The following is a 26,949-nucleotide window of genomic DNA, read 5'->3' on the forward strand; positions in this document are numbered from 1 at the left end:
GCCACTCTGGTCTCTGAGAAAAACACGAGACGGTGGGGGGGGGGGCATTCACTCCCACGGCTTGTAAAAGCAGTCTAGAGTCTAATTAGCCGATAGGATTGCTTTTACATGAAAGCCGACCGCTGGCTGAAAAGAATGATACCAGGATGATACCTAAACCTGCAGGCTTCATTCTGGTATAACCATTCAAATGGATGGCGTACCTGAAGACAAAAAAATGGTTAACAATAAAGCACAGTAAACGGTAAAGTATAAAAAATTGCATACCTGAAAAGCAAACATGATAAAACATAATAACAATAAAACATTGCAGAATAGAATACAGTAAAAAAGAGCAGAACAATAGAGAGAGAGAATAGAGAGAAAGAGAACAATGAAACGACAACTATTTTTTTTTATTTTATATATTTTTATTTTTTTTTAACTTTTTTTTGTAACTGTAACATTTATAACTGTAACCGGTTCCAGGTTCGGGTCTCTCAAAATGCAATGGCATCGTGGGAGACCCTGTGAAAGTGTGCCTAGTCTGTGCAATGCTGTACCCTACGCTAATACTCAACTAATGAATGGTAGCGTTCAAAACATTCACCAATGCAAAGACCAGGATTGTCAGGACAGGAGGGACAATAATAGCGGGTGTCACGCCTATATCCGCGCTTGCTGCAGACACAACATCTTTTTTGGGGGGGTTCGTTGGGTAGGGGTACTCGGGAGGACATAAAGAAAATGCCTCTCATGCAGCCGACTGCATTTGGTTGGGGATGTGAATGGGGGAAGTACGGGCGCTGCAGAAGCGGTGGGTTCCCAATTAGGATTGGCGAATGCAGCAGGAAGGGCATTATGGGCACGACAGGCCTGTGTTTGTCTTCTTCTTGGTGGCAGCGGGACACTACTTGTGCTTGCCACCTCACCAGCTTGAACTGCACTTATGGGACTCGCCACGTCACCAAGTGTTACTGCAGTGCTGGTTTGACTACGACCGGGGTGTACTAGGCCACTGGCGCTTGCCAGTTCAATAAAAAGATACAAAAAAACTGTTAGCGATCGCAGGGATCAGGCCGGACTCTGCGAACGCTGCAGTTATGTGTTAAGTGTTTTGTAAGTGACAGTGATCGATCGATACTGCACTTGGGTGGGCTGGGCCGGGCGGAGGGGCAAAATGCAGGTGCTAGCAGGTATCTGTGCTGATCCCGCTAACACTGCGTTTTTGGGAGCCCTAAACTGCTGGGGACGCCAGTATAGATCTGATTGGATCAGATATTGATCCGTTCAGATACTATACCACTAAGGGAGGCGTATGCTGTGTGCGTGGGTGTTAGCGGTACTGGCGCTAATCTGACGCTGCTTGGGGCTGGTGCTTGCCAGTTCACCAAAATACTACCAAAAAACTGTTAGCGATCGCAGGGATCAGGCCTGACTCTGCGAACGCTGCAGTTATGCATTTAGTGTTTTGTAAGTGACAGTGATCGATCGATACTGCACTTGGGTGGGCTGGGCTGGGCCGGGCAGAGGGGCAAAACGCAGGTGCTAGCAGGTATCTGGGCTGATCCCGCTAACACTGCATTTTTGGGAACCCTAAACTGCTGGGGACGCTAGTATAGATCTGATCGGACCAGATATTGATCCGTTCAGATACTATACCACTAAGGGAGCTGTACGGTGCGTGCGTGGGTGTTAGCGCTACTGGCGCTAACCTGACGCTGCCTGGGGCTGGTGCTTGCCAGTTCACCAAAATGCTACCAAAAAAACTGTTAGCGATCGCAGGGATCAGGCCTGACTCTGCGAACGCTGCAGTTATGCGTTTAGTGTTTTGTAAGTGACAGTGATCGATCGATACTGCACTTGGGTGGGCTGGGCGGAGGGGCAAAACGCAGGTGCTAGCAGGTATCTGGGCTGATCCCGCTAACACTGCGTTTTTGGGAACCCTAAACTGCTGGGGACGCTAGTATAGATCTGATCGGATCAGATATTGATCCGATCAGATACTATACCACTAAGGGAGGCGTATGCGGCGTGCGTGGGTGTTAGCGGTACTGGCGCTAATCTGACGCTGCCTGGGGCGACCCATATCACCGCCGGGCGATCAGGGGGCTAAACCTTTATTCGGTAATAAACGGCGGGTGCCCTGACACTATAAAAAATAAACAAACTAACCAGCGTCACCCGTAACAGTTATACGGTGATCAGTGGTGAAAGGGTTAACTAGGGGGCCATCAAGGGGTTAAAACATTTATTCGGTAGTATATGGGGGTCCCTGACGCTATAAAACGCTGACGGCGAACCTAAATATTTAGGTCCCTAACTAGCGTCACCAGCGACACTAATACAGCGATCAGAAAAATGATCGCTTAGCGACACTGGTGACAGGGGGTGATCAAGGGGTTAAAACTTTATTAGGGGGGGTTAGGGGGGTATCCTAGATCTCACTGTCCCAACACTGTAACTGTCACAAACTGACACCAATACAGTAATCAGAAAAAAAAAAAAACTGCTGGTGTCAGTTTGTGACGGGGGGGGGGGGTGATTGGGGGGGGATCGGGGGGCGATCGGGGGGGGGGGATCGTGGTGTTTTGTGTGCCTGGCATGTTCTACTGTGTGTGTGTAGTGTTGTGCACTCACATACCTGTCTTCTCTCCTCGGGCCGGAACGGAAATTACCGAGCCGAGGAGAGATGACATCATTTCCTTTGCTGCTGTTTAGCATACAGCAGCAAAGGAATGTTCTCATTGGCCATCGGCGATCGCGAGGGGGGGGCCACGAACGGATGGCCTCCCCCTCACCTCCGATCGCCGTGGGACAAAAGACGACCGCCTCGGGCACCGGGGGGAGGTCCGATCGGACCCCCCACCCGCGGTAGGCAAATCACGTATATGTACGTGATTTTGCCTGTCCGTGCCACCTTGCCGACGTACATCGGCGTGAGGCGGTCGTCAAGTGGTTAAGGTAAGCCAATGAGGAGGGAATTGTAATAGTCGAGGTGAGAGATAACAAGGACATGGATTAGGAGCTTTGTAGTTTTCTTGGTTAGGAAGGTGTGTATTTTGTTTCAGAGGTTGAAGTGGCAAGCTTTGGAAAGTGATTGAATGTGGGGCCAAAAGGAGAGTTCAGAATCCAGCATAACACCTAGTATCCTGGCATGACATAATCATGATTACAGCCATATAAATCACAATCTCTTTGCAGGAATAGGCCACATTCTCCCAATGCTATACCTCAACTTGGTGTTGTTTCTCTCAAGTTTTGTTCCTGTGGGAAATATTCAGTTGATTTTGTTTTTTGTTTTTGTAGGAAAACACAAAAGTATATGTTAATTTTTTGGAGTCTTTTTTTGGAGTCTTTTTTTTTAAACAACATTTAATATGCGTTTAACTATTAAAAAAAAAATCACTATGTGTACATTGGTATGATTCTATATGTAAGACCCTTCAAGAGATGGTCATTGAGGGGGATGATAGTTTTTTAGGTGACATTTTGGGGATTTTTTTTATCTTTTTATTATCATTTTTTCTTTTGTTTTTTTTTTTTTCTTTTGGTGTTGTTGTTGTTTTACATTTTATATGGATTTTTGGTAGGTGCTTACCAGATATTTAAAATGAATATAGATATTTCCTCCTCACAAGGAAGGGACTTTTTTCCATTATTAGAAAGGACTATTTAAAGCTTGATATTATAGTAATTTGTTAAATATAATGCAAGTTTTGGTATCTTGAAATATTAGGGGGCTTAGCAACCCAGTAAAGAGACAAGCAATGTTTACTACATAGAAGCAGTTTTTCCATCTATTATCTGCCTGCAGGAGACCCATTTAAATACACATACAGGGGTGGACTGACAACTCATGGGGCCCCCAGGCAATAGGAGATTATGGGCCCCCCAGGAAATCAGAGATTGTGGGGCCACATAGTATACACACACACAGTATACACATACATGTACACACAGTATACACAGACATGTTTCTATTGGCTGTCCCTGGTCCATACTGTCTATTGGCTGTCCCTGGTCCATACTGTCCCTGGTTTTACTGAGGCTGGCAACCCTGATGGGGCCCCCTAGTGGCCCAGGGCCCTCAGGCAGTGCCCAAGTGGCTCAGTGGTCAGTCCGCCCCTGTACACGTAAATTGAATTATCTCTACTTACACTAGATATTCTAGAGAAGTATCTATATTGATAGCAAATGATGTAGATTTCTCCTGCAGGCAGGTGCAAATAGACACTAAAGGTTGCTATTTTTTTTATATTGCACAATGTATATAAAATCATTTGTGTTAGCTAATATATATATATATATATATATATATATATATATATATACACCACCCCATACTCTTCAGAGGTACTTAAAGAACTATTGAATTTTACCTCTGATAAAATTGATGTCCCTTGGATAATTGTAGGAGACTTTAATATCTATCTTGACCGTTCCCTGGATAGATCTAGTTTGGCTGCCGTTCCGGTAACTCCAGTATGTACTTCTTCTTTTGCTGGTTATATCCAGGAGATTGGCCTCATGGATGTCTGGAGAACGTTACTTCCTAATGAAAGAGTGTTTTCTTGCTTCTCTAGCACCCATGGGACCTTATCTAGAATAGAATTGGCATTAGTCAACTCTATAATGTTACCTGTGATATCAGAGGTGACCTATGCAGCTAGAGGACTGTCTGATCACTCCCCGTTGGTCCTTAACCACTTCAGCCCCGAAAGGATTTACCCCCTTCCACTTTTTACAATTTGGCACTGCGTCGTTTTAACTGCTAATTGCGCAGTCATACAATGCTGTACCCAAATTAAATTTGTGTCCTTTTGTTCTGACAAATAGAGCTTTCTTTTGATGGTATTTGATCACCTCTGCGTTTTTTATTTTTTGCGCTATAAACGGAAAAAGACCGAAAATTTTGAAAAAAAATGATGTTTTCTACTTTTTGTTATAAAAAAAAATCCAATAAACTCAATTTTATTCATACATTTAGTCCAAAATGTATTCAGCCACATGTCATTGGTAAAAAAAATGTCAATAAGTGTATATTTATTGGTTTGCGCAAAAGTTATAGCGTCTACAAACTAGGGTACATTTTCTGGAATTTACACAGCTTTTAGTTTATGACGGCCTATCTCATTTCTTGAGGTGCTAAAAAGTGCAGTACAAAACCCCCCCAAATGTCCCCATTTTGGAAAGTAGACACCCCAAGGAAATTGCTGAGAGGCATGTTGAGCCCATTGAATATTCATTTTTTTGTCCCAAGTGATTGAATAATGAAAAAAAAAAATTTACAAAAAGTTGTCACTAAATGATATATTCCTCACACAGGCCGTGGGCATATGTGGAATTGCACCCCAAAATACATTCTGCTGATTCTCCTGAGTACGGGGATACCACATGTGTGGGACCTAGCTGCGTACCGGGCCCCGAAAACCAAGCACTGTCTTCAGGATTTCTAAGGGCGTACATTTTTTATTCCACTACTCACTACCTATCACAGTTTTGAAGGCCATACAGTGCCAGGACAGTTCAACCCCCCCCCCCCCCAAATGACCCCATTTTGGAAAGTAGACACCCCAAGCTATTTTCTGAGAGGCATGTTGAGTCAATGGAATATTTTATATTTTGCCACAAGTTGCGGGAAAATTACAAACTTTTTTTTTTTTTTGCACAAAGTTGTCACTAAATTATATATTGCTCAAACATTCCATGGGCATATGTGAAATTACATCCCAAAATACATTCTGCTGCTTCTCCTGAGTATGGGGATACCACATGTGTGGGACTTTTCGGGAGCCTAGCTGCTTACGGGGCCCCGAAAACCAATCACCACCTTCAGGATTTCTAAGGGCGTAAATTTTTAATTTCACTCCTCACTACCTATCACAGTTTCGAAGGCCATAAAATGCCAAGATAGCACAAAATCCCCCAAATGACCCCATTTTGGTAAGTAGACACCCCAAGCTATTTGCTGAGAGGCATGGTGAGTATTTTGCAGCTCTCCTTTGTTTTTGAAAATGAAGAAAGAAAAGAAAAATGTATTTTATTTTATTTTTTCAATTTTCAAAACTTTGTGACAAAAAGCGAGGTCTGCAAAATACTCACCATACCTCTCAGCAAATAGCTTGGGGTGTCTACTTTCCAAAATGGGGTAATTTGTGGGGGGTTTGTGCCATCTGGGCATTCCATGGCCACCGAAACTGTGATAGGCAGTGAGGAGTGAAATCAAAAATTTACACCCTTAGAAAGCCTGAAGGCGGTGCTTGGTTTTCGGGGTCCGTTTTTTTCACACAGTATTTGCGCAGCCATTTTTCAAACGCATTTTTTTGGGGGAAAAAATTTTAATGCACTAAAACACACTATATTGCTCAAATGTTTGATGAAATAAAAAAGATGATCTTAGGCCGAGTACATGGATACCAAACACGACATGCTTTAAAATTGCGCACAAACGTGCAGTGGCAACAAACTACATACATTTTTAAAAGCCTTTAAAAGCCTTTACAGGTTACCACTTTAGATTTACAGAGGAGGTCTACTGCCAAAATTACTGCCCTCGATCTGACCTTTGCGGTGATACCTCACATGCATGGTGCAATTACCGTTTACATTTGACGTCAGACCAATGATTGCATTCGCCTTTGCACGAGAGCTGGGGAGACAAGGGTGCTTTCTTTTCTTTATTATTTTTTTTGCTTTTTTATCTTATTTTTAAACTCTTCCTTTCATTTTTTTTTTTTAATCATTTTTATTGTTAGCTCAGGGAATGTAAATATCCCCTATGATAGCAATAGGTAGTGACAGGTACTCTTTTTTGAAAAAAATGGGGTCTATTAGACCCTAGATCTCTCCTCTGCCCTCAAAGCATCTGACCACACCAAGATCAGTGTGATAAAATGCTTTCCCAATTTCCCAATGGCGCTGTTTACATTTAAATCTAAGTCATGAAATGCTCATAGCTTCCAGTTTCTTAGGCCATAGAGATGATTGGAGCCATTCTGGTCTCTGAACAGCTCTATGGTCAGCTGGCCGAATCACCGGCTGCATTCTCAGGTTCCCTGTTGGGACAGAAGAGCCAGAGAAAAACATGGAAGACGGTGGGGGGGGGGCATTCCCTCCCACTGCTTGTAAAAGCAGTCTAGAGGCTAATTAGCCGCTAGGATTGCTTTTACATGAAAGCTGACTGCTGGTTGAAAAGAATGATACCAATATGATACCTAAACCTGCAGGCATCATTCTGGTATAACCACTCAAAGTTCAGCAACATACCAGTACGTTGCTGGTCCTTGTTCTGCATATATTGTAATCTTTTTTTTATGCAGCCTGTGGGCCGAACGAAAAAAAGAGATTGATCAGTGGGTATGCCCACCATTAGAATACCTCCCTCCATCCACCCACTTCTAATGATGGACATACATGCATCATTTATATATGCCGAAGCATGGGGGCATCCGCCTCAAAAGTTAGGAGCAAATCGCTGATCCGCCCCTGCTGCCCCCATGCTTCGGCATATATCACCTTCGACAGTGCTGGAGTCACGGCTTTATGTATCTTGGGAGCAAATGCTGTTGTTGTCAAGATAAATAAATCTGCGCTGCAGCTGGATGGCGTACCTGAAAACAAAAAAATGGTTAACAATAAAACACAGTAAACAGTAAAGTATAAAAAATTACATACCTGAAAAGCAAACAGGATAAAACACGATAACAATAAAACATTGCAGAATAGAATACAGTAAAAAAGAGCAGAACACTAGAGAGAGAATAGAGAGAGAGAGAGAACAATTAAACGACAACTGTTTTTGTTTTTTTTTCTATCTTATATTTTTTTGTTTTTTTATTTTTTTTTTTCACACTTTTTTTGTAACTGTAACTTTTATAACTGTAACCAGTTCCAGGTTCAAGTCTCTCAAAATGCGATGGCATCTTGGGAGACCCTGTGAAAGTGTGCCTAGTCTGTGCAATGCTGTTCCCTACGCCAATACTCAACTAGTGTATGGTAGCATTCAAAACATTCACCAATGCAAAGACCAGGATTGTCAGGACAGGAGGGACACTAATAGCGGGCGTCATGCCTATATCCGCGCTTGCTGCAGACACAACATCTTTTTTGCGGGGCTCATTGGGTAGGGGTACTCGGGAGGACATAAAGAAAATGCCTCTCATGCAGCCGACTGCATTTGGTTGGGGATGTGAATGGGGGAAGTACGGGTGCTGCAGAAGTGGTGGGTTCCCAATTAGGATTGGCGAATGCAGCAGGAAGGGCACTATGGGCACGATGGGCCTGTGTTTGTCTTCTTCTTGGTGGCAGTGGGACACTACTTGTGCTTGCCACCTCACCAGCTTGAACTGCACTTATGGGACTCGCCACGTCACCAAGTGTTACTGCAGTGCTGGTTTGACTTCGACCGGGCTGTACTAGGCCGCTGGTGCTTGCCAGTTCACCAGAAGGAATAGCGGAGCTAGTACTGCTCTGCTCCATATGAGGGACCTGCGGTTCCTGCACCTCAGCAACAGCAGAAGAAGATTGGGGTCGGGTACGCCTGACCTTGGCAGGGACCACAACTCCGTCGTCAGAGCTATCTGTCATGGAGCCACTGTTGTCTGCAGGATCGTATTCCGAGCCTGAATCTGACAGATGAGTGACTTCCTCTTCACTATCTGTTATTCTCAGAAACGTGTAGGCCTCTTCACTGCTGTACCTTCGATTTTCCATTTTGGGCTCTAAATTTAGTGGTACACTAGTGAGACTCACAGGTAAAAAAGCTCCTGACTGTTAGCGACTGATTAAAACGCTACCAAAAAACTGTTAGCGATCGCAGGGATCAGGCCTGACTCATCGAGTGCTGCAGTTATTTGTTTAGTGTTTTGTAAGTGACAGTGATCGATCGATACTGCACTTGGGTGGGCTGGGCTGGGCCGGGCGGAGGGGCAAAACGCAGGTGCTAGCAGGTATCTGGGCTGATCCCGCTAACACTGCGTTTTGGGGAACCCTAAACTGCTGGGGACGCTAGTATAGATCTGATCGGGTCAGATATTAATCCATTCAGATACTATACCACTAAGGGAGGTGTATGTTGTGTGCATGGGTGTTAGCGGTACTGACACTAACCTGACGCTGCCTGGGGCGACGCAGACCCTATCTGACCCTAAAACTTATATCACCGCCGGGCGATCAGAGGGTTAAACCTTTATTAGGTAATAAAAGGCGGGTGCCCTGACACTATAAAAAATAAACTAACTAACCAGCGTCACCCGTAACAGTTATACGGTGATCACAGGTGAAAGGGTTAACTAGGGGGCAATCAAGGGGTTAAAACCTTTACTAGGTAGTATATAGGGGTCCCTGACGCTACAAAATGCTGACGGCGAACCTAAATACTTATCTCCCTCACTAGCGTCACCAGTGACACTAATACAGCGATCAGAAAAATGATCGCTTAGTGACACTGGCGACGGGGGGTGATCACAGGGTTAAAACTCTATTAGGGGGGTTAGGGGGGTACCCTAGACCTAAAGGGGGCCTAACACTAACTGCCCTACCACGTATAACTGTCACAAACTGACACCAATGCAATAATCAGTAAAAAAAAACTGCTATTGGTGTCACTGTGACAGGGGGTACAGGGGGGTGATTGGGGGTGATGGGGGTGTGATCGGGGGTGAAAAGTGTGCCTAGTGTGTTTTACTGTTAGTGTAGTGTTGGTGCACTTATTTGGACGTCTTCTCTCCCCGGCGCCAGAACGAAAAAGACCGGCGTGAGGAGAGGTGACATCACTTCCTCTGCCACTGTTTACATTACAGCAGCAGAGGAAGATTTTCATTAGTTGGGAGCGATCGCGAGGGGGTGGCCACGAATGAGTGGCCTCACCCCTCAGAATTGATCACCTCCCTAACGATGCCGACCGCGTCTGGCACGGGGGGCGCGCGATGCGCCACCTGCCCGCGGTAAGCAGATCACGTACCAAGTACGTGATTTTGCCGGCCCGTGCCATTCTGCCGCAGTATATCTGCGTTAGGCGGTCGGCAAGTGGTTAAGTTAGTTCTAAATCCATTTCAGATCCACACTTTATTGAAAATTAATCCTTATTGGTTTGACCTTTTTCCTTCAAAACAGAAAATTATGTTAGATATTTTGACTTATAGTACTGTTAATAAGCCTTCTGTATTTTCAGAGATTTATTGGGATTCTTTAACCAGTAAACACACAAATCCCTGTGCTGTCAGAGGAGAGGAGCCATATTGTTTGTTCCTACTAAGTAGGAAAAACTATATGTCTCCTCTACTAGTCATTCCCATCCCCATGCAGTTAGAACACACTGAGGGAACACCTTGATCGTCCCCTAGTGTTAACCCCTTCCCAGTGACATTTATACAGTAATCAGTGCATTTTTATAGCACTGATCACTGTATAATTGTCAGTGGTTCCAAAAAAGTGTCAAAAGTGTCCGATCTGTCTGTCGCAAAGTCACAGTACCACTAAAAATCGCAGCTCACCGCCATTACTAGTAAAAAAAAATAATAAAAATGCCATAAAAATGCCATAAATCTTTCCCATAGTTTGTAGATGCTATAAATTTTGCGCAAACCAATCAATATACACTTATTGCAATTTTTATTTTACCATTGGCCAAAACTGATGAAGAAATTTGTTTGTTTTTTTTAAATTGGGAATATTTATTATAGGAAAAAAATATTGTTTTTTTTCAAAATTGATGCTCTTTTTTTGTTTATAGCGCAAAAAATAAAAACTGCAGAGGTGATCAAATACTACCATAAGAAAGCTCTATTTGTGGGAAAAAGAGGACACAAATTTTGTTTGGGTACAGCATCGCACAATTGTCAGTTAAAGTGATACAGTGACACAGTGCCAATTTGTAAAAAGTGCTCTGGTCAGGAAGGGGGTAAAATCTTCCGGGGCTGAAGTGGTTAAAAGCTTATATGAGAGGTCTATTTATCTCTCAAATCTTAAGGATTAAAAAAAGATCTAGGGCATGGGAATGTTTAGTGATTGAAGATGTTTTAAAGGCCAAACTTCAATATATAGCGAATCCTACTATAGAAACACAACAGATGTGGATACAAAAACAACAGAAATATGCTGTCTTTAGTAAAAAAGCAGAACAGAAAAAAAAAATTCTTCAGCAACCTTATTTTGAGGATGGGGAAAACACGGGCCATCTTTTAGCAGCAATAGTAAAAGCTCAGAAACCAATGACACAAGTAGTAGAATTACAAATTTCACCAACTGAAAATGTACGAACTACCTTGGAGATCTCAACAATGTTTTTTAATTTCTATAAAAACCTGTATAGCAGTAAAGTTTCCTATAAGGAAACTGAACTGCAATTATTTCTTAATTCTGTTACGTTAACAGAATTATCGGTGGCTGACAGAGAGATGTTGGGTCAGCCTTTGATACTAGAGGAACTCCAGTTTACCTAATAATAAAGCCCCAGGTGCAGATGGGTTACTGGGGGAAGTCTACAAGGTTTATGGAGCTGATTTGTTTCCTGAAATATTAGAGGTATTTAATACAGCATTGGAAAGTGGCCATCTCCTACCTTCTATGAATGAAGCAATTATTATAGTTTTGTTAAAACCAGATAAAACGCCTAATAATCCTGAATCAAACCGGCAATATCGCTACTTACATTGGCAAAGGTGTTAGCCATTAGATTAATGAAAGTAATATCCAAGATAGTGCATATAGATCAATCTGCTTTCATTCCGCATAGATCTACTGCGGTGAATTTAAGGCGCCTATTTCTTAACTTGCAGATCCCGTATGAAAACCTGGGCAATAGAGCTATATTGTGGCAAAGGCTTTTGATAGCATAGAATGGGTCTATTTATGGCATTGCTTAGAAAGATTCAGTTTTGGATCCCAGTTTATAAGATGGATACAACTCCTTTACGCTGCCTCGGTGGCACAGGTGCAAGTAAATGGACATCTATCGGCGCCTTTTTCACTGAAAAGAGGAACAAGACAAGGGTGCCCATTATCACCTTTGCTTTTTGCTCTGGCTTTGGAGCAGCTAGCCGCATCTGTTCATCAGTCACCTAATATTGTCAGGTTTCGTAGATCTTTAGGAGAGGATAAGATTGCTTTATACACTGCTATTTTTGGGAGATATATCATCCTCTTTGGAGGCAGTTATGTATTTGGTTAAAATTTATGTTTTTTTTCAGATTTTAAAATCAATTGGGATAAATCAGTTATTTTACCTGTGTACCCCCTGGTGACCAACCTGCCAATATCTGCCTCTCAAATAGTTGTAGTTTCCAAATTTAAATACTTGGGAGTACAAGTTACAACACAAGTGAATACATATGTGGAGTGGAATCTATCTCCACTATTTAAATGGTTTAAGAAAGTGGGGAAAATTTGGAGTAAACTTCCCTTAACGATAATAGGTAGATGATATGGATGCCACAATTATTATATTTGTTGCATAATTGCCCTGTATGGCTTCCTCTGAAATTTTTTAAACAAATAGACACTTTGTTTAGAGACCTTATTTGGAGATATAAACATCCTCGGCTTAGACTGGAAATTCTGCAGTTGCCTAAAGATGAAGAAGGCCTGGCTGTTCCTAATGCCAGATTTTATTATCTTGCATCCCAACTTGAGCAATTATATGGATGGAATGCTATAGATTATGAAGATCCCATACAGCAAATTATATTCTCTCAACTGCCTATAGATCCACCAGTGCAGCTAATAGTAGCTTATCATTTTTATAGTAAACGGAGCTATCCTATATTTAATTTAATACATAAGATTTGGGCTACTATTCAACAAGACACTCAACATGAAGGATACACTCAATATATGCCCATATGGAATAATTTGCAATCACCTGAGGTGGCAAGGCTTGAAATTTCTGATTTTTGGAAGAGGGCTGGTATTCAGTTTCTTTGTCAGCGTTTTGATAATGAGGTTTTACATCTCGGTTGGCAGAGAGATAACATTTGCCTAATAAATTATTTTTTCAATACTTACAGCTATGGCATGCTTTGCAGAGTCAAGCAAATGCTTTCCTATTAAAATATAATCCTTCACAAATTTTAGCCCTGGCAGTAACTGTAAAACTCTCTAAACAGGGACTTATAGGAGTACATGCTCTTCTCTACAAACAACAGCTGGAAATAATCCACAAGAGGGCAGTTTTGGGCTGTGGTGTAGAGACTTAGAGACACGTAATGATGAGGAGTGGGAACAAGCCTTGAAGAATCTATTTCAGGTATCCTTGTCCTGTTCACAATTCTTGACTCAGCTATTCATCATTTATAGAGCCATTTTAAAGTTATACTCCTGGGGTAAAGCAGTTGCATCAAATTGTCCAAGGTGCACTACCAATACAGGTACACTTATACATATGCTGTGGCGATGTCCTAAACTGCGTTGCTACTGGGAGTATGTATTTGATACCTTAAATACCTTAAGCTCTACACAGGTTAATTTTGACCCAAAAATAGCATTGTTAGGGATTATACCAGAAGATACGCTCCCAACTGAAATGCATTGGATGTGGTTGAGAACTATGTATATGGCTCGTAAACTTATACTACAAAAATGGATATCAAAATATCCGTCAATGATAGATCAATGGATTAAAGTGATTAATCTTATTTTAAGATGAGAGGAGCTAACATATAAACATAGGAATTTGTGAAAATCTGGCATTGGTGGCTAATCTCTAATTTATCTGAGCAGTCAGCTGAGTATACTAATGACACTGAGGAAAATCAATAATGAGATAGAATTCTATTTTTTGAGGGGGGTAATTATATTTTTATATATATATATATATATATATATATATATATATATATATATATATATATATATATACATACATATATACACAGTATCTCACAAAAGTGAGTACACCCTTCACGTTTTTGTAAATATTTTATTATATCTTTTCATGTGACAACACTGAAGAAATTATACTTTTCTACAATGTAAAGTAGTGAGTGTACAGCTTTCAAATTGGGCCCAAAGTGTCAATATATTACGTGGCCACCATTATTTTCCAACACTGCCTTAACCCTCTTGGGCATGGAGTTCATCTAAGCTTAACAGGTTGCCATTGGAGTCCTCTTCCACTCCTCCATGAGGACATCACAGAACTGGTGGATGTTAGAGACCTTGCGCTCCTCCACCTTCTGTTTGAGGATGCCCCACCGATGCTCAATAGGGTTTAGGTCTGGAGAAATGCTTGGCCAGTCCATCACCTTTACCCTCAGCATTTTTAGCAAGGCAGTAGTCGTCTTGGAGGTGTGTTTGGGGTCGTTATCATGTTGGAATACCGCCCTGCGACCCAGTCTCCAAAGGGAGGGGATCATGCTCTGCTTCAGTATGTCATAGTACATATTGGCATTCATGGTTCCCTCAATGAACTGTAGCTCCCCAGTGTCGGCAGCACTCATGCAGCCCCAGACCATGACACTCCCACCACAATGCTTGACTGTAGGCAAGATACACTTGTCTTTGTACTCCTCACCTGGTTGCCGCTACACACGATTGACACCATCTGAGCCAAATAAGTTTATCTTGGTCTCATCAGACCACAGGATTCCAGTAATCCATGTCCTTAATCTGCTTGTCTTCAGCAAACTGTTTGCAGGCTTTCTTGTGAATCATCTTTAATAGAGGCTTCCTTCTGGGACGCCAGCCATGCAGACCAATTTGATATAGTGTGTGGCTGATGGTCTGAGCACTGACAGGCTGACCCCCACCCCTTCAACCTCTGAAGCAAAGCTGGCAGCACTCATATGTCTATTTCTCAAAGACAACCTCTGGATATGACGCACATGCACTCAACTTCTTTGGTTGACCATGGGGAGGCCTGTTCTGAGTGGAACCTGTCCTGTTAAACCGCTGTATGGTCTTGGCTACCGTGCTGCAGCTCAGTTTTAGGGTCTTGGCAATCTTCCTATAGCCTAGGCCATCTTTATATAGAGCAACAATACTTTTTTTAAGATCTTCAGAGAGTTCTTTGCCATGGGGTGCCATGTTGAATTTCCAGTGACCAGAAGGAGAGAGTGAGATTGATAACACCAAATTTAACACACCTGCTCTTCATTTACACCTGAAACCTTGTAACACTAACGAGTCACATGACACCGGGGAGGGAAAGTTACGAATTGGGTCCAATTTGGACATTTTCACTTAGAGGTGTACTCACTTTTGTTTCCAGCAGTTTAGAAATCTATGGCTGCGTATTGAGTTATTTTGAGGGGACAGCAAATTTACACTGTTATACAAGCTGTACACTCACTGCTTTACATTGTAGCAAAGTGTAATTTCTTCCGTGTTGTCACATGAAAAGATATAATAAAATATTTACAAAAATGTGAGGGGTGTACTCACTTTTGTGAGATACTGTACATACATGCACTATTAAGGAGTAATATTGTGTAGGAGGGTCTTGTGTAAAGATTGAGATGTAAACTGGTGAGCGCAGTGGTGTAGTGTGGGGGGTGTAGGGGGTGCCTGCACCCCCCCAATTACCCAGACATAAAGTATAGTGATCAGTGTAGTTCTCAGTATAGTGGACAGTACAGTGGTCAGTGTAGTGTAGTGGACAGTATAGTGGACAGTACAGTGGTCAGTGTAGTGTAGTGGACAGTGTAGTAGATAATATAGTGGTCAGTGTAGTGTACAGTGTAGTGTAGTGGACAGTATAGTGGTCAGTGTAGTGTACAGTGTAGTGTAGTGGACAGTATAGTGGTCAGTGTAGTGTACAGTATAGTGGTTAGTGTAGTGGTCAGTATAGTTCTCAGTGTAGTGGACAGTATAGTATAGTATAGTGGTCAGTGTAGTGTAGTGGACAGTATAGTATAATGGACAGTACAGTGGTCAGTGTAGTGTACAGTATAGTGGTCAGTGTAGTGTAGTGGACAGTATAGTATAGTGGACAGTACAGTGGTCAGTGTAGTATAGTGGTCAGTATAGTGTAGTGTAGCGGACAGTATAGTGGTCAGTGTAGTGTAGTGGACAGTATAGTGGTCAGTGTAGTGTAGTGGATAGTATAGTGGTCAGTGTAGTGTAGTGGACAGTATAGTGGTCAGTATAGTATAGTGGACAGTATAGTGGTCAGTGTAGTGTAGTGGACAGTATAGTGGTCAGTGTAGTGTACAGTATAGTTCTCAGTATAGTGGTTAGTATAGTTCTCAGTGTAGTGGACAGTATAGTTTAGTAAACAATGTAGTGGACAGTATAGTTCTCAGTATGGTGCTTAGTATAGTTCTCAGTGTAGTGGACAGTATAGTATAGTGTTCAGTGTAGTGTACAGTATAGTTCTCAGTATAGTGGTTAGTATAGTTCTCAGTGTAGTGGTCAGTATAACATAGTGGACAGTATAGTGGTCAGTGTAGTGTAGTGGTCAGTGTAGTTCTCAGTGTAGAGGACAGTTTAGTATAGTGGTCAGTGTAGTATGTAATGATCAGTAAAGGAATCAGGTTGGTCAGTACTATTGTATTGTTGGAAGGGACTCGGGAAGTGCTAAAAGTCTGCAGGTTAGGGGGCGTAAATTACTTGCCTTGCCCCGGGTGCTGACAACCCACGCTACACCACTGGGTGAGCCCAAAAATGGAAATTCTTCTTTTTTTTTGTTTAGTATTTGGGTGGTGGAACTTGTGGGAGCTGTATTGTGTGTTTGTGAGTCTTTCTTTGTTGTTGTATAATGAAAATTATTGAAAACTATTTGATTAAAAAAAAAAGTTTCAGGTTTCTCACAGCCAAAGTCATCGCTAGAAAAAATACTTAACTTTAACTGTTAGGTGTATCTAGTTAAAAAAAAATCATAAGACACTAGCTAATTAACCTATATTTGTCTGGCTAATTTACCTATATCTGTCCATTTACACCAGTCCCTGCCCTCAAGAAGCTTACAATCTAAGGGCCCTATCTCACATGAACACATATACAATTGTCAAATTAGACAGCAGCCTACCAGCATGTTTTTAGAGTGTGGGAAGAAACCCACATAAACGCAAGGAGAACATTCTAACCCCATGCAGACAGTGTCCTGACTAGAATTTGAACCAGGACTCCAGTACTGCCAAGTGCTAACCACTAAGTCAATGTGCTATCCATTTCATCCATATATAGGAAAGAGACTCAGGGTATGTGTAACAGATTTTAAAGCTGTTTAGAATATATGCATGTACAGGTATGTGAAAATGAGCCATTGCTTCCTAATAGTGGAATATTTTACTATGTACAGTAGTAGGTAGACCTATCCCAAAAGTCTCTAAAGCTTCTTCTAACTGGCTTTATAATCATTTATCTCCCTCTGGGGTGCCCAATTATTTGTGACCACTTGTAAGCCCTACGGCCGGGGGTGGCCCCTTTCTGAGTGGGAATGAGCACGACCCTTCAGCACTTTCCAGGATCACCAATGGGGAAATCAACTGCTATCTTTGTTTGTGTTTTTTAACAAGAAGTCTCTGGTCAAGCGAGCCTATTTGGCAGAGAGGGTAAATATGATCTGACTACCATCCTTTTACATTCATGATAGATGTATAAATAACTATGATTGTACACTATACTATATATGATTGAAATCTGTCTTTCGTGTACTTTTAGAAATATGAGAACCCCCTGAGGAAGACCATAAAAATTTAGGTCGAAATGCACTGGGGCTTTTTTCTCCTGCACATTGGACAGTACAACTATAATTCAATCATTGCAAGCCAACAATTCTGAATTTTTATTCTTTTGGTACTGTCTACCCTCTTTTCCCCTTTTCCCAATCCAGTAGTCTCGCACAGTGTAAACCAGAGCTCATGTTTTAACTTTTGTATAGTATTGTCTAATTGTTTTTTTTTAAATAAAAGTACTTATTTTTTACAATTTTTTTGTGACTCTCAATTGCTGCTTTAAAACCCCATGGGGAACTTCTTCCTTTTTTCAAGATTAACTATTCGGGGTGCGCAGTTTCTCAGACTCTATATATGTGTCATAACAAGCTATAGTACAATCTAAGGGCCCTATCTCACATGCACACATATACAATTGTCAAATTAGACAGCAGCCTACCAGCATGTTTTTAGAGTGTGGGAAGAAACCCACATAAGCACAAGGAGAACATTCAAACCCCATGCAGATAGTGTCCTGACTAGGGATGAGCTTCGTGTTCGAGTCGAACCCATGTTCGACTCGAACATCGGCTGTTCGATCGTTCGCCGAATTGCGAACGATATGGGCCGTTCGCGCCAAATTCGTGTGGCGCGTCACGGCCCATAATTCACTGCGGCATTGTAGTGCATTGCTTGCTGATGATTGGCCAAGCATGCACTATGACCCGCATGCTTGGCCAATCACAGCACCGCCTTAACAGAGAGCCATAATTGGCCAAAGCCAAGGAGGCTTTGGCCAATTATGGCTCAGGGGATTTAGTACACGCCCCACACTATATAAGGCCGCCTGCACGGCGGCCCTGTGCAGTGTGTTCCGGTGTGCTTAGAGAGAGAGAGAGAGACAGTGTCATTTCATTTGAGTTAGCTAGATTAGGCAGGACAGTCAGTCAGTTAGCTGCACTTAAAGTGTATTGTGTATATATATGCATCCCAGGTGTTGCATATATATATATATATATATATATACACTGTATTCAGTCTAGCTAGATCCGTTCCTGTTATCTTCTAGACTATTTACATTTAGTGCAGTGCGTCCTGCTCACAGTGTTCAGCTAGATCCGTTCCTGTTATATTCCTACTGACAGGCAGGCTTGTCTTGTTACAGTATTTTGAAGAAAATTACTGGTGTTCTTTTGATCCTATTAGTACCACAGTCAGGCAGCTAGACTATTTACATTTAGTGCAGTGCGTCCTGCTCACAGTGTTCAGCTAGATCCGTTCCTGTTATCTTCTTACTGACAGGCAGGCTTGTCTTGTTACAGTATTTTAAAGAAAATTACTGGTGTTCTTTTGATCCTATTAGTACCACAGTCAGGCAGCTAGACTATTTACAGTTAGTGCAGTGCGTCCTGCCCACAGTGTTCTGCTAAACCTACAAGTAAGTGGGGTGCGTCCTGCTCACAGTGTTCAGCTAAACCTACAAGTTAGTGGGGTGCGTCCACCTCACAGTGTTCAGCTAAACCTACAAGCTAGTGGGGTGCGTCCTGCTCACAGTGTTCAGCTAGATCCGTTTCTGTTATCTTCTTACTGACAGGCAGGCTTGTCTTGTTACAGTAAATACAGCTACCTGAAGAAAATTGCTGGTGTTCTTTTGATCCTATTAGTACCACAGTCAGGCAGCTAGACTATTTACAGTTAGTGCAGTGCGTCCTGCTCACAGTGTTCTGCTAAACCTACAAGTTAGTGGGGTGCGTCCTGCTCACAGTGTTCAGCTAAAAATACAAGTTAGTGGGGTGCGTCCACCTCATAGTGTTCAGCTAAACCTACAAGCTAGTGGGGTGCGTCCTGCTCACAGTGTTCAGCTAGATCCGTTTCTGTTATCTTCTTACTGACAGGCAGGCTTGTCTTGTTACAGTAAATACAGCTACCTGAAGAAAATTGCTGGTGTTCTTTTGATCCTATTAGTACCACAGTCAGGCAGCTAGACTATTTACAGTTAGTGCAGTGCGTCCTGCTCACAGTGTTCTGCTAAACCTACAAGTTAGTGGGGTGCGTCCTGCTCACAGTGTTCAGCTAAACCTACAAGTTAGTGGGGTGCGTCCACCTCACAGTGTTCAGCTAAACCTACAAGCTAGTGGGGTGCGTCCTGCTCACAGTGTTCAGCTAGATCCGTTCCTGTTATCTTCTTACTGACAGGCAGGCTTGTCTTGTTACAGTAAATACAGCTACCTGAAGAAAATTGCTGGTGTTCTTTTGATCCTATTAGTACCACAGTCAGGCAGCTAGACTATTTACAGTTAGTGCAGTGCGTCCTGCTCACAGTGTTCTGCTAAACCTACAAGTTAGTGGGGTGCGTCCTGCTCACAGTGTTCAGCTAAACCTACAAGTTAGTGGGGTGCGTCCACCTCACAGTGTTCAGCTAAACCTACAAGCTAGTGGGGTGCGTCCTGCTCACAGTGTTATGCTAGATCCGTTCCTGTTATCTTCTTACTGACAGGCAGGCTTGTCTTGTTACAGTAAATACAGCTACCTGAAGAAAATTGCTGGTGTTCTTTTGATCCTATTAGTACCACAGTCAGGCAGCTAGACTATTTACAGTTAGTGCAGTGCGTCCTGCTCACAGTGTTCTGCTAAACCTACAAGTTAGTGGGGTGCGTCCTGCTCACAGTGTTCAGCTAAACCTACAAGTTAGTGGGGTGCGTCCACCTCACAGTGTTCAGCTAAACCTACAAGCTAGTGGGGTGCGTCCTGCTCACAGTGTTCAGCTAGATCCGTTCCTGTTATCTTCTTACTGACAGGCAGGCTTGTCTTGTTACAGTATTTTAAAGAAAATTGCTGGTGTTCTTTTGATCCTATTAGTACCACAGTCAGGCAGCTAGACTATTTACAGTTAGTGCAGTGCGTCCTGCTCACAGTGTTCTGCTAAACCTACAAGTTAGTGGGGTGCGTCCTGCTCACAGTGTTCAGCTAAACCTACAAGTTAGTGGGGTGCGTCCACCTCACAGTGTTCAGCTAAACCTACAAGCTAGTGGGGTGCGTCCTGCTCACAGTGTTCAGCTAGATCCGTTCCTGTTATCTTCTAACTGACAGGCAGGCTTGTCTTGTTACAGTAAATACAGCTACCTGAAGAAAATTGCTGGTGTTCTTTTGATCCTATTAGTACCACAGTCAGGCAGCTAGACTATTTACAGTTAGTGCAGTGCGTCCTGCTCACAGTGTTCTGCTAAACCTACAAGTTAGTGGGGTGCGTCCTGCTCACAGTGTTCAGCTAAACCTACAAGTTAGTGGGGTGCGTCCACCTCACAGTGTTCAGCTAAACCTACAAGCTAGTGGGGTGCGTCCTGCTCACAGTGTTATGCTAGATCCGTTCCTGTTATCTTCTTACTGACAGGCAGGCTTGTCTTGTTACAGTAAATACAGCTACCTGAAGAAAATTGCTGGTGTTCTTTTGATCCTATTAGTACCACAGTCAGGCAGCTAGACTATTTACAGTTAGTGAAGTGCGTCCTGCTCACAGTGTTCTGCTAAACCTACAAGTTAGTGGGGTGCGTCCTGCTCACAGTGTTCAGCTAAACCTACAAGTTAGTGGGGTGCGTCCACCTCACAGTGTTCAGCTAAACCTACAAGCTAGTGGGGTGTGTCCTGCTCACAGTGTTCAGCTAGATCCGTTCCTGTTATCTTCTTACTGACAGGCAGGCTTGTCTTGTTACAGTATTTTAAAGAAAATTGCTGGTGTTCTTTTGATCCTATTAGTACCACAGTCAGGCAGCTAGACTATTTACAGTTAGTGCAGTGCGTCCTGCTCACAGTGTTCTGCTAAACCTACAAGTTAGTGGGGTGCGTCCTGCTCACAGTGTTCAGCTAAACCTACAAGTTAGTGGGGTGCGTCCTCCTCACAGTGTTCAGCTAAACCTACAAGCTAGTGGGGTGCGTCCTGCTCACAGTGTTCAGCTAGATCCGTTTCTGTTATCTTCTTACTGACAGGCAGGCTTGTCTTGTTACAGTAAATACAGCTACCTGAAGAAAATTGCTGGTGTTCTTTTGATCCTATTAGTACCACAGTCAGGCAGCTAGACTATTTACAGTTAGTGCAGTGCGTCCTGCTCACAGTGTTCTGCTAAACCTACAAGTTAGTGGGGTGCGTCCTGCTCACAGTGTTCAGCTAAACCTACAAGTTAGTGGGGTGCGTCCACCTCACAGTGTTCAGCTAAACCTACAAGCTAGCGGGGTGCGTCCTGCTCACAGTGTTCAGCTAGATCCGTTTCTGTTATCTTCTTACTGACAGGCAGGCTTGTCTTGTTACAGTAAATACAGCTACCTGAAGAAAATTGCTGGTGTTCTTTTGATCCTATTAGTACCACAGTCAGGCAGCTAGACTATTTACAGTTAGTGCAGTGCGTCCTGCTCACAGTGTTCTGCTAAACCTACAAGTTAGTGGGGTGCGTCCTGCTCACAGTGTTCAGCTAAACCTACAAGTTAGTGGGGTGCGTCCACCTCACAGTGTTCAGCTAAACCTACAAGTTAGTGGGGTGCGTCCTGCTCACAGTGTTCAGCTAGATCCGTTCCTGTTATCTTCTTACTGACAGGCAGGCTTGTCTTGTTACAGTATTTTAAAGAAAATTGCTGGTGTTCTTTTGATCCTATTAGTACCACAGTCAGGCAGCTAGACTATTTACAGTTAGTGCAGTGCGTCCTGCTCACAGTGTTCTGCTAAACCTACAAGTTAGTGGGGTGCGTCCTGCTCACAGTGTTCAGCTAAACCTACAAGTTAGTGGGGTGCGTCCACCTCACAGTGTTCAGCTAAACCTACAAGCTAGTGGGGTGCGTCCTGCTCACAGTGTTCAGCTAGATCCGTTCCTGTTATCTTCTAACTGACAGGCAGGCTTGTCTTGTTACAGTAAATACAGCTACCTGAAGAAAATTGCTGGTGTTCTTTTGATCCTATTAGTACCACAGTCAGGCAGCTAGACTATTTACAGTTAGTGCAGTGCGTCCTGCTCACAGTGTTCTGCTAAACCTACAAGTTAGTGGGGTGCGTCCTGCTCACAGTGTTCAGCTAAACCTACAAGTTAGTGGGGTGCGTCCACCTCACAGTGTTCAGCTAAACCTACAAGCTAGTGGGGTGCGTCCTGCTCACAGTGTTATGCTAGATCCGTTCCTGTTATCTTCTTACTGACAGGCAGGCTTGTCTTGTTACAGTAAATACAGCTACCTGAAGAAAATTGCTGGTGTTCTTTTGATCCTATTAGTACCACAGTCAGGCAGCTAGACTATTTACAGTTAGTGAAGTGCGTCCTGCTCACAGTGTTCTGCTAAACCTACAAGTTAGTGGGGTGCGTCCTGCTCACAGTGTTCAGCTAAACCTACAAGTTAGTGGGGTGCGTCCACCTCACAGTGTTCAGCTAAACCTACAAGCTAGTGGGGTGCGTCCTGCTCACAGTGTTCAGCTAGATCCGTTCCTGTTATCTTCTTACTGACAGGCAGGCTTGTCTTGTTACAGTATTTTAAAGAAAATTGCTGGTGTTCTTTTGATCCTATTAGTACCACAGTCAGGCAGCTAGACTATTTACAGTTAGTGCAGTGCGTCCTGCTCACAGTGTTCTGCTAAACCTACAAGTTAGTGGGGTGCGTCCTGCTCACAGTGTTCAGCTAAACCTACAAGTTAGTGGGGTGCGTCCTCCTCACAGTGTTCAGCTAAACCTACAAGCTAGTGGGGTGCGTCCTGCTCACAGTGTTCAGCTAGATCCGTTTCTGTTATCTTCTTACTGACAGGCAGGCTTGTCTTGTTACAGTAAATACAGCTACCTGAAGAAAATTGCTGGTGTTCTTTTGATCCTATTAGTACCACAGTCAGGCAGCTAGACTATTTACAGTTAGTGCAGTGCGTCCTGCTCACAGTGTTCTGCTAAACCTACAAGTTAGTGGGGTGCGTCCTGCTCACAGTGTTCAGCTAAACCTACAAGTTAGTGGGGTGCGTCCACCTCACAGTGTTCAGCTAAACCTACAAGCTAGCGGGGTGCGTCCTGCTCACAGTGTTCAGCTAGATCCGTTTCTGTTATCTTCTTACTGACAGGCAGGCTTGTCTTGTTACAGTAAATACAGCTACCTGAAGAAAATTGCTGGTGTTCTTTTGATCCTATTAGTACCACAGTCAGGCAGCTAGACTATTTACAGTTAGTGCAGTGCGTCCTGCTCACAGTGTTCTGCTAAACCTACAAGTTAGTGGGGTGCGTCCTGCTCACAGTGTTCAGCTAAACCTACAAGTTAGTGGGGTGCGTCCACCTCACAGTGTTCAGTTAAACCTACAAGCTAGTGGGGTGCGTCCTGCTCACAGTGTTCAGCTAGATCCGTTCCTGTTATCTTCTTACTGACAGGCAGGCTTGTCTTGTTACAGTAAATACAGCTACCTGAAGAAAATTGCTGGTGTTCTTTTGATCCTATTAGTACCACAGTCAGGCAGCTAGACTATTTACAGTTAGTGCAGTGCGTCCTGCTCACAGTGTTCTGCTAAACCTACAAGTTAGTGGGGTGCGTCCTGCTCACAGTGTTCAGCTAAACCTACAAGTTAGTGGGGTGCGTCCACCTCACAGTGTTCAGCTAAACCTACAAGCTAGCGGGGTGCGTCCTGCTCACAGTGTTCAGCTAGATCCGTTTCTGTTATCTTCTTACTGACAGGCAGGCTTGTCTTGTTACAGTAAATACAGCTACCTGAAGAAAATTGCTGGTGTTCTTTTGATCCTATTAGTACCACAGTCAGGCAGCTAGACTATTTACAGTTAGTGCAGTGCGTCCTGCTCACAGTGTTCTGCTAAACCTACAAGTTAGTGGGGTGCGTCCTGCTCACAGTGTTCAGCTAAACCTACAAGTTAGTGGGGTGCGTCCACCTCACAGTGTTCAGTTAAACCTACAAGCTAGTGGGGTGCGTCCTGCTCACAGTGTTCAGCTAGATCCGTTCCTGTTATCTTCTTACTGACAGGCAGGCTTGTCTTGTTACAGTAAATACAGCTACCTGAAGAAAATTGCTGGTGTTCTTTTGATCCTATTAGTACCACAGTCAGGCAGCTAGACTATTTACAGTTAGTGCAGTGCGTCCTGCTCACAGTGTTCTGCTAAACCTACAAGTTAGTGGGGTGCGTCCTGCTCACAGTGTTCAGCTAAACCTACAAGTTAGTGGGGTGCGTCCACCTCACAGTGTTCAGCTAAACCTACAAGCTAGTGGGGTGCGTCCTGCTCACAGTGTTCAGCTAGATCCGTTCCTGTTATCTTCTTACTGACAGGCAGGCTTGTCTTGTTACAGTAAATACAGCTACCTGAAGAAAATTGCTGGTGTTCTTTTGATCCTATTAGTACCACAGTCAGGCAGCTAGACTATTTACAGTTAGTGCAGTGCGTCCTGCTCACAGTGTTCTGCTAAACCTACAAGTTAGTGGGGTGCGTCCTGCTCACAGTGTTCAGCTAAACCTACAAGTTAGTGGGGTGCATCCACCTCACAGTGTTCAGCTAAACCTACAAGCTAGTGGGGTGCGTCCTGCTCACAGTGTTCAGCTAGATCCGTTCCTGTTATCTTCTTACTGACAGGCAAGCTTGTCTTGTTACAGTATTTTAAAGAAAATTGCTGGTGTTCTTTTGATCCTATTAGTACCACAGTCAGGCAGCTAGACTATTTACAGTTAGTGCAGTGCGTCCTGCTCACAGTGTTCTGCTAAACCTACAAGTTAGTGGGGTGCGCCCTGCTCACAGTGTTCAGCTAAACCTACAAGTTAGTGGGGTGCGTCCACCTCACAGTGTTTAGCTAAAGCTACCTGTAGAAGGTTGGTGGTGTTCTCATACTACAGGCAGGCAGTTGATTTTGCTAGCTGCAGTATCAGTACATATATATATATATATATATATATATATATATATATATATATATATATCCCAGCTTAGTGCAGCTACAGGCCATTAGTATGTCTGGAAGGCCAAGAAGGAGAGGCAGACAGTCACAAGCCAATAAGAGAGGGCAAGCAAGCTCTGTATCTAGTGCTGGTCGTGGAGACGGTGCATCCTCATCAGCACGTGGCCATGGGACACGCTTGGCCTTTTTTTTGGCAGCTGGCCATGTTGAGCCGCAACATGCGGAAGACTTGGTCGAGTGGATGACCAAGCCGTCCTCATCCTCCTCATCCTCTCTCACCCATGCCCAGGGTACTTTGTCTGGCAAAGCAGCGGCCTCTTCCCTTGGCTCAATGTCATCAGTGACTCCTTCCCTAGCCCCACCATGTCCTCCTGAGGAGTCCCTCGAACTGTTTGACCACAGTGTTGGGTACATGCTCCAGGAGGATGCCCAGCGTTTGGAAGGCTCTGATGATGATACTGAGCTCGATGAAGGCAGTAACACGAGCAGGGGCAGAGGGGGTGCCCAAGAAGGACAGCAATCTGGCAGTCATGCTCCCCCTGCTGCAGCATACTGCCAGGTTTGCTCCAGTGATGAGGAGGGAGGGGATGATGAGGTCACTGACTCAACGTGGGTGCCTGATAGGAGAGAGGAGGAGGAGGAGGAGGCGGCACATCACCAACGAGGCAGGATGCCCTCCAGGGGCCAGCCTAAGGGCAGCACATTGACTGCATCACACCCCAAAGCTCCACATGTGCAGGGCGCTGCAGTCTCTGCGCGTTATTCAAAAAGTTCTTTGGTGTGGGCCTTTTTTGAGACGAGTGCATCAGATCGCACCACTGCTATTTGCAACATATGTCTCAAGCGTATCTCGCGTGGGCAAAACATCTCCCGCTTGGGTACCACATGCTTGACCAGACATGTTGACCTGCCATGCAGTTCGTTGGCAAGCGTATCTAAAAGACCCACACCAAAGAACAAAGAGGACCTCTGCTTGCTCCTCATCAGCTGAGATTTCCAACCCCACTAGACCTTCAGTCCTCTCTGAGACCTGCACTGAGAGGAATGAAGGTGTAGAATTAGGTGTGTCACAGCCACGTACTTGTGGGCAATCTGATTTTGGTACACCGACGTCAGATTGTACCAGGCAAATTTCCCTGCCCCAGCTGCTGCACCGCCGAAAGAAGTTTGCTCCCAGCCATCCACATGCCCAATGGTTGAATGCTAGCTTGGCAAAATTGCTAGCACTTCAACTGCTGCCTTTTCAGTTGGTAGACTCTGCCCCCTTCCGTGAGTTTGTGGAATGTGCGGTTCCTCAGTGGCAGGTACCCAAACGCCACTTTTTCTCACGGAACGCAATTCCAGCTCTCTACCAGCATGTGGAAGGCAATGTCCATGCCTCGCTGGACAGGGCGGTCAGCTCTGGTCCAGCAGGCATGGACAGGGACGTTACCTAAGTTTCACGGCGCATTGGGTGACTCTGCTGGCAGCTGGGAAGGA

Source organism: Aquarana catesbeiana, linkage group LG01 (genome assembly GCF_042186555.1).
Source record: "Aquarana catesbeiana isolate 2022-GZ linkage group LG01, ASM4218655v1, whole genome shotgun sequence".
NCBI classification, from domain to species: domain Eukaryota; kingdom Metazoa; phylum Chordata; class Amphibia; order Anura; family Ranidae; genus Aquarana; species Aquarana catesbeiana.